Source organism: Bufo gargarizans, chromosome 4 (genome assembly GCF_014858855.1).
Source record: "Bufo gargarizans isolate SCDJY-AF-19 chromosome 4, ASM1485885v1, whole genome shotgun sequence".
Lineage (NCBI taxonomy): Eukaryota > Metazoa > Chordata > Amphibia > Anura > Bufonidae > Bufo > Bufo gargarizans.
Genome location: NC_058083.1, coordinates 4,112,124 through 4,124,327, shown reverse-complemented (window position 1 = coordinate 4,124,327; position 12,204 = coordinate 4,112,124). Strand labels below are relative to the sequence as shown.

At 40.7% G+C, this 12,204-nt stretch overlaps 1 long non-coding RNA gene across 1 annotated transcript in view; it reads left to right on the top strand.

The window, feature by feature from the left end:
* Window positions 1–6,444, top strand: part of LOC122935416 — a 64,575-nt gene extending 58,131 nt beyond the window's left edge. The window contains exon 3 of the long non-coding RNA XR_006388789.1: window positions 5,314–6,444. This is a non-coding gene — a long non-coding RNA (uncharacterized LOC122935416). The remainder of the gene's footprint in view (window positions 1–5,313) is intronic.
* The last annotated feature ends 5,760 nt before the right edge of the window (window positions 6,445–12,204 follow it).

Here is a 12,204-nt window from a genome sequence, read left to right as displayed (position 1 = left end):
CTGAGCAATTGAGAGACCCCACTCTGGTGAATGGTCAGGAAAATGTTACCGTGATAAATGGTGTCCCACAGGAACCAGAAGCTGTCCAAGAATGGTGATCTCGTGTACATGATTACCAAAGTTAATAGCAGAATTATAAAAAGCTTCTGGTACCAAAGCCATACTGAAGTATGGTACTTAACCTGGCACATAGTCATGAACTTGGGGGCATTAGAGGACTAGTAAAACGCAAGAGAGGATACTCCGAAGGTTTTACTGGCCTGGGGTATATTAGGAAGTAAATAATTACTGCGAGTCATGCCCCAAATGCCAAATAAGTGCCCCAACATCACACTTCCATAGCCCCTTAGTGCCTCTTCCCATCACTGAAGTGCTATTTGAGAGAATTGCTATGGATTTGGTGGGTCTCATTGTCAACTCTGCTAGGGGACACCACTACATTTTGGTTATGTTAGATTATGCCACCCGTTAACCTGAAGTCGTGCCTTTAAAGGGAACCTGTCACCGGTTTTTAACCATAAGAATCATCGGCATCCTGAGATAGTTCTGCCCTACCCTAAACATCCTAGTTTTTTTTTTTTTTTTAAACACCTCCAAGTACTTCTTTTTTAGTCCACTTTCGCTCTTTTAAAAGGTTTATAAATTAAATGCTTACCTCATCACTTCCCATTCCTAACCCTACCTCCCGTTACATGAGTGACAGAATATAAATATCCTACCCTCCTCCCGAATTCACGTCTAAAATCCAGAGCGTGTGCAGAACCAGTCACCTCACTCCACATCTCACACTGATCATATAGTGTATACTGCGCAGCTGCAAGACTTGGAAGAGAAGGGGTGGAGACAAGCAATCCTAGAGGGTGTGTCTTATTCAATTGTGGGCGTGGCTTCACTCCAAGTCAAAGAACGATGGACTCATCTCTGAAGCATGGAGGAGACAGGACTCATCTAAGGGCATTTACATATATGGCGGGAACATTTATTTTAGTTTTTTTTTTTAACTGATAGTTGGTTCAGAATTGATTTTAATATCATTATTAATGTATTAAAAAGTATTTATAGAAAAGTGAGTGGATAAATAGGCTTAGAAAGTGATGACAGGTTTCGATTTAAGAAACATGGCTTCCAAGAATATTGCACATAAGTAGTGATAAGCAGCATAGGCAATATTCGTTTTCGCAATATTTCACAACTTTTTGGCCTAATATTCGCCATAAATTCGCAAACTCTAGAATTCGTGATCTCCAGTCATTATTTTCTTGATTGCAAAAATCGGCAATGTAATATGCGCTTATTGCGCGCGCAATTTAAGCGTGGCTCACTTTTGCTATATTTTTCAAGCTGCTAGAAGTTTCCTGAGACTGAAGAAAATGCACAGTACAGTAATCCCTATCACACTACCTAACACCCTGCACTGGAACCTATCAACTACACTATATCACTATCTAACCTACACTGACATCTCCCACTAACTATCTGTATTATATATATGCGCTAACTAACTAACTAACTAACTAACTAACTATCTAATGTAATGACACAGCAAAGCACAGAGCACAGCAATGACACTGCTGTCTCTCTCTCAAAACTCCATAAAACTGCAGAAAATGGCTGCTGGGGAGGTTCATATAGTAAGGGGTAGGCAACTTTCCTACTGGTTGCTAGGGATGTTGCTAAGCTCAGACAAAGATATTGCAGCCTTTTCATTGGCCCACAAGCAAGAAGTGAGGTTACTGATTAAACAAAATCTAGAATATTCGTGATTACAAAGATATAGCACTATACTCTACATCTTAGCGAATTCTCAAAGTACTAGGATTCCTTAAAGGGGTTGTCTCATCATGGACAATGGGGGCATATCGCTAGGATATGCCCCCGTTGTCCTATAGGTGCAGGTCCCACCACTGGGAACCGCTTCTGTATCGAGAACGGAGCCCCGCAAGGTGGTGGCTGGAGGACTCCGGTCCAGCCACCACCAAGCCGGCTCCCCATAGAAGTGAATGGGAGTGTACCGCACAAGCACGGCACCCGCTCCATTCATTTCTATAGGGCCGACAGAGCCACCGCTCTGCTTTTTTCTCTGGCCTCATAGAAAATGAATGGAGGGCGGCTGCGCATGCGCAGTGCACCCTCCTTCACTTGTGGGGCTCTGTTCTCGATATAGGTGCTGGTCCCAGCAGTGAGACCCGCACCTATAAGACAATGGGGGCATATCCTATCGATATGCCCCCATTTTCCATGATGAGACAACCCCTTTAAGAAATCCTCACTGACCAAGGTATACTCTTTATGTCAAAGGTGATGAAATAACTCTGCAGGTTGTTTAAAATCACACACATCTTTACCTCTGTGTATCATCCCCAGACAGATGGGCTACTTAAGAGGTTCAACAAGACCCTGAAGCATATGCTGAAAAAGGTAGTAAGATGTCCAGGACTGGGACTACTTGCTACCCTACCTCATGTTTTCCGTCACCCAAGGGGTCTATTAGATATTGTCAAGGAGACATGGGAGGCAAAGGCTACTCCATATGAAAGTGTCATAGTACATGAGGCATACAAGACCAGATAGTGACTGTGATGCCTATTGTCAAAGAGCATCTAAAAAAATCTCAGGAGGCTCAGAGCAGAATTTATAACGGATCTGTTAGGTTCAGTAGCTTCAATCCAATTTTAGTCCTTATTTTAGTGCCTGTGATGGAAATTAAGTTCCTGGCAAAGTGGCAGGGCTCCTACAAGAATGTTGAAAAGGTGGGTGATGTAAACTACAAGGTGCACCAACCAGGCAGGAGAAAGCCCTCCAGATTTATTATGTAAATCTGATCAAGCCAAGGAAAGATCAAGAATCATTGATCGCCTTGCATACTAGTGATGTGTCACAACCAATTCCCCCTGTCAAAATAGGTGAGGTACTGTCAGTGCACCAGGGACAGGAGGTAAAGGAATTCCTACAGAAAAACTGAAATATGTTTGCTGGTCTACCAGGCCGCACACACCTGATAAAACACCACATTAAATTGAGGCTAACAGTAAGGTAAACCTGTAGCTATATCGGATACCAGAAGCACGCACAGAGGCCATATTCTTTGAGGTCAAGTCTTGATTTAGTCTACCAGTGAATGGTCAGGCCTCATTGTACTAATTCCGAAGCCCAATGGTACATGTAGGTTTTGTAATGACTTCAGAAAATTAAATGAGGTGTCAAAATTTGACGTGTACCCCTTGCCCCAAGTAGATGAACCGATTGAGAGCTTGGGAAGGCAAGGTATTTCACAACTCTTGATCTCACAAAGGGTTACTGGTAGATACCTTTGTCAGAGGCCAAGGAAAAAACTGCCACCGCTTTCCTTGATGATGTGGTCATTTTAAGTTCAGATTAGAAAAGTCACCACTGTAAAGTATGTAGTGGCCAGGGTTGGAGTGTCCACAACGCTACGCTGGGTCTCCCAGACACCGTTGAGGGGGTATTGCTGCTCTCCGGAAGGGATGGTAAGGCGTGGTTCACCTTAAATTTTTCCTACTTTGACAAGTGCTCATGTTCCTTCCTCCACTTTTCAATTTAATGTTGTTTACTAACATCCTTGGGTTTCAGACATCACGATGAAGAGGAGCAGGAAACAGAATTTGTCCACCACATCAACAGTGAACTTCTGATTCAGTTAGTAGAGGCTTGTCCAGCTTTGTGGGACCAATCAGACCCTCAACACTCAGACCATAACACCACCTGTCAGCTATGGCAAAAGGTTTATGCCAACATGCTGGATCCAACAAGCACAATTCAGCAATGTGTGATCCTGCCTATACAGCACCTAGTGGAATCCATACATCAGTACACCACTGACATGTCAAAGTTGTATGAATTCCAAAGCACTATAGGCAACTGAACTTTAGGTGCTTATCTCACATGTGTAGACAGGGTGGGACTGGATGACCATATTTCCAGAGGAACCTTTTTTGGACACAGGCTCTTCTCTAAAATTATTCCCCTATAGTCCAGGTGAAGAGAACACTCTTGACCACCTTTGAAGCCTATAACTTTCCATTAGAGTCTATTTATTCAATGCTATTATATCTGGACTAAATTGATAATAGGGTTGTCCTCAGGAACAATTTCCTCTTATTAGCTCAAGGAAACCCAGTCCTACACAGTGTGTTTTTCATATAGATGAAGTATGGAGTCATGTTTCATTTGTAGATATTAATAACCAACTACTATCTCAATGGAATGAAAGTGGGCGTCAGTAACCAAATTTTTAGGAGAATGGTAGTTATGATCTTTTATACTATCTTCTTCACTGAAAAATATTTTAGTTTTTTTTCTAGAGGAATACATCTCAACCAGATGGAGGTCATTGGTTGACCTGTATAGAGATATCTCAGCACCCAGTGGTTTAGGGGCTAGAAGGAGAAGCCCAAATATATGGCCCCTATGTTTAATTCCAGTGCTCCTGAGCAGATCCTCTGAATTGTGCATATAATTTAAAATGTGTTTTCTTCCTTTCTGTGAGAACGAATTTGTATGTGACGGGTGACCACCCTGTGCAATTTCTTTTCAGAGACACTTACCTGGTGCTCAATTTTTTGTAGTTACAACTTGATACCCCCCCCCCCCCTCATGTGTTGCAACGCGGCGAGGGAGAGTCTAGACGCATAAAGTGTAGCTTTTGTGTAAAGAGAGAAAAAGTTACACTCTTGTTGCACCCATTGTCTATTTTTCCAGCTATTTAAAAATGTTCACCTAGAAAAAGCAAACCTATGATCTACCTAAAAAATTCCTCCTCGGAAAATCAAGGTTCACTGGGGCCTGTACAGTACAGAATTTGTAAAGTTTGGTCCTAGGTATGCAGTATGATGGAAAAACTCATTGATATGACATCAGGCTAACACATGGCTGAGCATCAAATCAGCTTGAGAAAGGGCACCAACTAAAAGGGTCCAAAATGTTGCACTGATGGATATTTTGTACTAATACATACCTATTACCACTGGTGTTGAAAATAACTGAAATGAATTAAATAAAAGAAGCAATCAAATAAATCCACTCTTATCATAAGTATAAAAGTGTTTACCGTGCTCCAGGTGGAGGGAGACCAACCCGGGGACGTGCACCCACAAAAGCTATTTGGAAGAGTGCTGTGGCCAACTCTGTGTCTCACTTCTCTTGTTCCACTGCCATCCAAGCAGACGTTTTTATACATCCCTCAACTATAATTTCATGAGGAAAATAGCTCATTGTCTATTCGCTTTCAAACTGTAGAGTGTATCATTTATATTACATATAGTAACGTGAGTTTTTGTTTGGTTTACTTGACAGATCTCATTCAAGCACTTTGGCACCTGAAACAGAGCCAGTAGAGAAGGCAGTGTAAACAGATGCAGGGTCTGGACCTTCTACTTCACACGATTCTCCTCTGGACACACACAGTCCCCAACCTGAAACCTCTGCCGGGAATGAGAACCCTCCACAGTACATACAGATGTCCTTTTAAGGGGTTAGCAGTTTGCACAAAGGCAGAGTACAGGTTGGAGATGTCCAAATGACTTGGAAGATCTCACAAGAATCATTCAAGACTGCTTGCTTTGATTAGAGGAACAGCAGACTTGGTACTGTATAAGGAACGACCACCGTCTTCCTTGACTGAGCCACGGGAAACTGTATTTTTATTCTACAACTTCTCAACATGTAACACTCCTGCAGTCTGTTTCTCCCTCTGTGTATCCACCTCATTTCCATCCCCTTTCACCCCTAATTCCCTTCAATACCATCCCCCATTTCAGGCCTTCAGACTCCTCAACACCAACCACTTGCAGAATATCATAGACCTCAGGAATCATATGAGTGCTCCTGAAAATAAGAGGTCCAGAAGTGAGGTACACTGGCAAAATCTCCCCATCCACCAAAATAGGTAAAAAAAAGTTGACTTCTCAACTATTTCAGGAACTGTTAGTAATTTGTTAAACATTTTTAATAAAATAGCAAATTTTTATTTTATTTGCAAAGTTGTTATATTTACACACAAAATTTCAATACAAAATTGTTTTAGTCCTATAAAGAAAGAACATTATTTATAACATATTGTTTTATTCAATTTATTTTTTCATAAAATGAATGTATTGGCTTCTTTCTTCTCTACCAGATAGGGTAGAGTGCCTTATGTACAGTGTAGGGATGAGCGAATCGACTTCGGATGAAACATCGATTAGCATAAAACTTTGTTCCAATCCTGTATGGAGTAGTATTTGTACTGTAAAAAAAACTATTTCCCGTACTCGGGTTCGGTTCCCAAGTTCGGGAAATGTTTTTTCACAGTATTAATAAAGTTTTTGAAGCTATTATTAATTATATTAAGTAATTCGGCTCATCGGAGCCAATACATTCTAATACTGTACGAAGCTCCTGCTCCGTACAGTATTGGAACGAAGATTTATGCAAATCGAATTCAGATGTTTCATCCGAAGTACAGTGCATTGGGAAAGTCTTCAGACACTTTCATATTTTGTTATGTTGTGGCCTTGTGCTAACATAAAAAAAAATCAAGTTTGAGAAAGTGAAAACAGAATTTTAGAAGTTATTCAGATCCTTTGCTATGACACTTGAAGTTTAGCTCTGGGGCCTCCCATTTCTCTTGATCATCTTTGAGATTTTTCTACACCTTGATTGGAGTCCACCTGTTTTAAATTAAGTGGACTGGACATGATTTGGAAAGATACAACCCTGTATATATTAGGTCTCACAGCTAACAATGCATATCAGAGCAAAAACCAAGCCATTAGAAGGAAACAACTGCCTGTAGAGCTCAGAGACAGGATTGTGTGGAGACATAGATCTAAATAGATCTAAATATATCTTCTTAATATATCTTCCTCAAAATCCCTACGCTGTGCCTTCACAGACATGGCAGACACATCCTATTACATTAGTGGATTCAAAGCTAACATTAAAGACATATTGACCAGCCAACATTCTCCTTCCTGACTGGCACCACCCGGGGTCATGTAATCCTCCATCTTCATCTTTCCTGGGATTTGAGTTTTAGTATTTCTGTAGTGATTAATGTGGTTATAGCACAATGTATTGCACTTTTTCTTTCTTGTTACATAGACTGCTGCATTGTGGGTGGTGCATAGCATTGTGGGAGTGCAAAGCATCCTAGGAAAGAGAAGTCTCCAGGACACAGTACAGAGCTGTCCTCCTGCATATCTCCTTCTTAAACTCCACCATCCTGGTAAATCTGGTGAGAGATTTATGTTTGTTTCAGGGACATTATGTTATACAGAACTGTTCAGCTAGTTAGCATTGTTACTCAGGGAAGTTGTTATAACTGTTAGATGTTAGACATGTGGTCCTATGTTAGGCAGCCATTTTACTGTGTGCTTCAGTGTTATGCAAATGTTACAGTACATGCTATGCTTTATAATTATAGATGCTATTTGTATTCTTATAGGTTTACCAATCGGTCAAATACTCCTGTTTTGCCAATAAACAAGTTAGACTACAAAGAACAGTCCTCTTATTTGGAAGACAGGAATGTTTTATGCTGAATGTCAGACTGCACACTATGTGAACGTGTAGGAAGACAGAACAGGTGCCATTTTGCACGAGTCATCCAAAGAAAACCGCCAAAACTGTGCATACATTTGGAAGAATTATGGTGAAATTTCAATTTTTCGAATCAATTCACTTATCTCTAGTTAGAAACACAAATAATTAATACAATTTTTTTTAGATAATTAGTAGGAGGATCCATCCTAGATTGTGAAATCAGCGATTTGAGCAGTTTTAATAAAACTTCTTGTAAGGCTCTGTTCGCACTGTATTTTAGTTTTCCATCCGAGGTATACATCTTGAGGAATTTCAAACTTATGCAGATATAGCAAAGTTTAACATGACATTTAATGCATCAACGACAAAGTTGCAGCAAATGTTATCTTAACACTTTCAATGGCATTTGACTTGTTAGATGTCAATTTAAAGTGTGCCGCAACATTTAACGTGTTGCATTCAGGTTTGCTATGTCTGACTGTACATCTTTTGGAGAGCTCTGATGTATAGGCACATAGTGGCACATATCACCCATTGGGCCCATTATAAAAATATGTAGGCAGCACAATATATGTTATTTCACTGTCTACTCTATATTTCTAATAGTAATAAATGTACAGATGTAGCAAGCATTAAAAAAATCTAACTTAACACAGCAAACTCTGTTAAATAAGTCAAATTAAAGTTTGCTGCAACTGTGTGATTGATCTGTCAAGTTAACTATTGCTGTATGTCAGCAAAATAATACAAATAAGGACACTTTTGGCATCTGTCAGGTCAATGAGGCCTTTTGGATATACTGTACTTGGCGTACCCGCCAGGAGTTTTCCCGGCTCATACACAAACCTTGTTCTTAAGTGAACATAGCCTAAAATGTAACAATCTGAATTCTACCCCGCTTATCATAACTAATAACCCTAGCACTTTACCCATTGACATTTTATTTTGGGTCTATCGTGAACATAGCTATGGTGGAACTGGCAGGGTTATGTGCCCTAGGTGCTGGGTGCCAGCGGTAGTGCCAACAAGCTACTATGCCTTGGCTAGGATTTCTATATAAAGGGCATAGACAGTGAACTGAATCTGCCCTGAATAAAAGACTAACTCTAGGATCTATTTGAGAACAGAATCAGCTTCTCAAGAATACGGGCGTGATGATTTTTTTATTTCTTCTGAAAGTGATATCACCATGGTAACACAGACAATGGGTGAATTCATTTAATTTGATATATGCACATATTTGACAAGTCAAAATGTTGATTTCTTGATACTTTTCTTTTGGCCTTTCCCTACATATGTAACTAATATTCACTAGCAAGCTGATGTGAAGTGTTGGGTTTTTTCGTGTTGTTTTTTAAAAAAAAACTATCCAAACTCAAAAAAGACTAAAATAAGATTTGGAAAGTGCAGAACAGAGGAATTAAGATTGTATCTCCACTATACAAAAACTGTTATTTTAGGAGTTATTTACATGTTGATGAGATTCCTCCGTACATGCAGTTGACAAGACCTTGATCTCAATCCATCAATTTACTGGCAGCCAATATAAACCCTGCAGCGTCGCTCTGGCTGGCCCATTCAAGCTAATTCTCATTCACAGTATGAGCTATGCAAGCAGGCAGCTTAAAATGGGCTTTCAAAAGAGTCTCTTTCTGTAGAAAGTATTACCATAATCTAGTCTAGCAGGCAAGAATGTCTTCTCAATGATGACCACATACCGCTCGACGGGAAAGTTTGCATGAAACTGGAAAGAAATACTCAAGTGCCCACTCAGACAGGAAGAGACGAGGGGCTCCATGACAAAGGCCATATGGTCCATTTCTTGTCTATTTTCCATTACACATAAACCTGCAAGATTGTATTACACTTGGCCTAAATTATATGCGAGGCAGGGGCTTACACTCTTGCAATTTCCATATTTTTACAGTCATGCTATTTTTGCAAGACACCAAACCCATAACCCGCCTACAGTCAAAGTAAGGGAAATACACCATAGGTTGTCCGCAACACTAAGTTCTCTGTTAACAATGATGTCCTATGTAGTTCCTTGACCGTCCTGGTAATACAGCTTGGCCAATGACATGCAAACATACAGTGGGGACAATAAGTATTTAATACATTGGTGATTTTACAAGTTTTCCCACCTACAAAGAATGGAGAAGTCTGTAATTTTTATCGTAGGTAAACTTCAACTATAAGAGACAGAATATAAAATCCAGAAAATCACATTGTATGATTTTTAAATGATGAATTTGCATTTTATTGCATGAAATAAGTATTTGATACAATAGAAAAACAGAACTTAATATTTGGTACAGAAACCTGTGTTTGCAATTGCAGAGGTCAGAGGTTTCCTGTAGTTCTTGACCAAGTTTGCACACACTGCAACAGGGATTTTCGCCCACTCCTCCATACCGGTCTTCTCCAAATCTTTCAGGTTTTGGGGCTGTTGCTGGGCTACATTGAGTTTCAGCTCCCTCCAAAGATTTTCGATTGGGTTCAGGTCTGTAGACTAGCTAGGCCACTCCAAGACCTTGAAATGCTTCTTACGGAGATACTCCTTAGTTGCCCTGGCTGTGTGTTTCGGGTCATTGTCATGCTGGAAGACCCAGCTGACGAAAGGAGGTTGTTGGCCAAAATATCGCAATACGTGGCCCCATCCATCCTCTCAATACGAAGCAGTTGTCCTGTCCCCTTTGCAGAAAAGCACCATCAAAGTATGATGTTTGCATTCCGATGTGTCACGGTTGGGACAGTGTTCTTGGGCTTGTACTCATCCTTCTTCATCCTCCAAACACAGCGAATGGAGCTGATACCAAAAAGTTCTATTTTGGTCTCATCTAACCACATGACCGTCTCCCATGCCTCCTCTGGATCATCCAGATGGTCATTGGCGAACTTCAAACGGGCCTGGACATGTGCTGGCGTGAGCAGGGGGACCTTGCGTGCCCTGCAGCATTTTAATCCATGACGAGGTAGTGTGTTACTAACGATAATTTTTGAGATCGTGGTCCCAGCTCTCTTCAGGTCATTGACCTGGTCCTCCTGTGTAGTTCTGGGCTGATTCCTGACCTTTCTTAGAATCATCCTTACTCCACGAGGCAAGATCTTGCATGGAGCCCCAGACCGAAGAAGATTGACAGTCATCTTGTGTGTCTTCCATTTTCTAATAATAATTTCAGCTTGTTTATTGTCCTGTAGCCCATCCCAGCCTTGTGCAGGTCTACAATTTTGTCCCTAGTGTCTTTAGACAGCTCTTTAGACAGCTCTTTGGTCTTGGCCATGGTGGAGAGGTTAGAGTGTGATTAATTGATTGTATGGACAGGTGTCTTTTTTACAGGTAACAAGTTCAAACAGGTGCAATTAATACAGGTAATGAGTGCAGAGTAGGAGGGCTTCTTAAAGGAAAACTAACAGGTCTTTGAGAGCAAGAATTCTTGCTGGTTGGTAGGTGATCAAATATTTATTCCATGCAATAAAATGCAAATTAATTATTTAAAAAACATACAATGTGATTTTCTGGAATTTTTTTTTAGATTCCGTCAGACCTCTCATTTCTTTGTAGGTGGGAAAACTTGCTAAATAGCCATTGTATGAAATACCTATTTTCCCCACTGTATGTCTGTGGTATTTAAGCTTGATGACTTGAAGGTAGTTTCTGGTTTGGAGAACCTCTTTACATACTGTGGGTCTCCTAATGACAAGATGTTTGGTTCTACTGCCAGAGCTTACAGGGACAATTTCTATCCCTGGGGAACCATATTGTAAATACATGACTTATCAGTGGATACTCCTCAACACTCAAAGGAGAGAAATGGAATTGAGATGTTCCTCAGTTTTGTTGGATCCCTAAAGATGTTGTCTGGATCAGGTCACCCTTGAGAGGACGTATGGCATAATAAAATTATTTACAAATGTACTATTAGAAACTTCTGTGTTATTACAGGGAGAATGGTCCCTGTTTAAGACACTCATCTATCAACCACAGCAGACAGCAGCTATAAAAACGTGTTTTTTTTCTCTGGAGGACCTAGCAGGTTCATGCATTGCATAGACAGCCCATAGATTTTAATGGTAACTGTGTGTTACTCACTTTAATTAATCCCTGTGGCAAGTCCCCATGGGCGATCACAGCTTCTGCCGTCAGCCATGTCTATTTGCTAGACAAACCTGTGTAGCTCAAGTGATGGCTGCTGTCTTGATAAAGATGATATCAGGCCCTTGTTACCTATTTAGAGGGATCATCAGTTGCACCTTGCCACTGGTTCGTGCCCATTGCTGGCTTCTGTTCTTATGTGCTGTGACTCTTATTTTAACTCCTGTTTTGCCCCTGACCTTGTCCTCAACCTTTTTCCTCTATATCAGTTCTGCCATGCCCTTTGGATACATTGTCCGAAACTTGTTGTTCCACTCCACTTCTGATCCTTGGCTCTTTCTTGCGCTCCCATCTCATCATCTGACCAGTTGCATTTTGACAGTTCTCCTGGTGATAACTCGTTTCTGTTCCTAACCACCCTACGACTTCAGCAGTACTGTCACCAATGAGCAACTATTCTGTGGACTGCAACCTGGGAATATGACCAGGCAAGCAAATACTTCCTAGTGGAGAATACGGATGAAAATTGGGTCGATTCCTTAGATTCTATACCCTAGTCTAGCCAG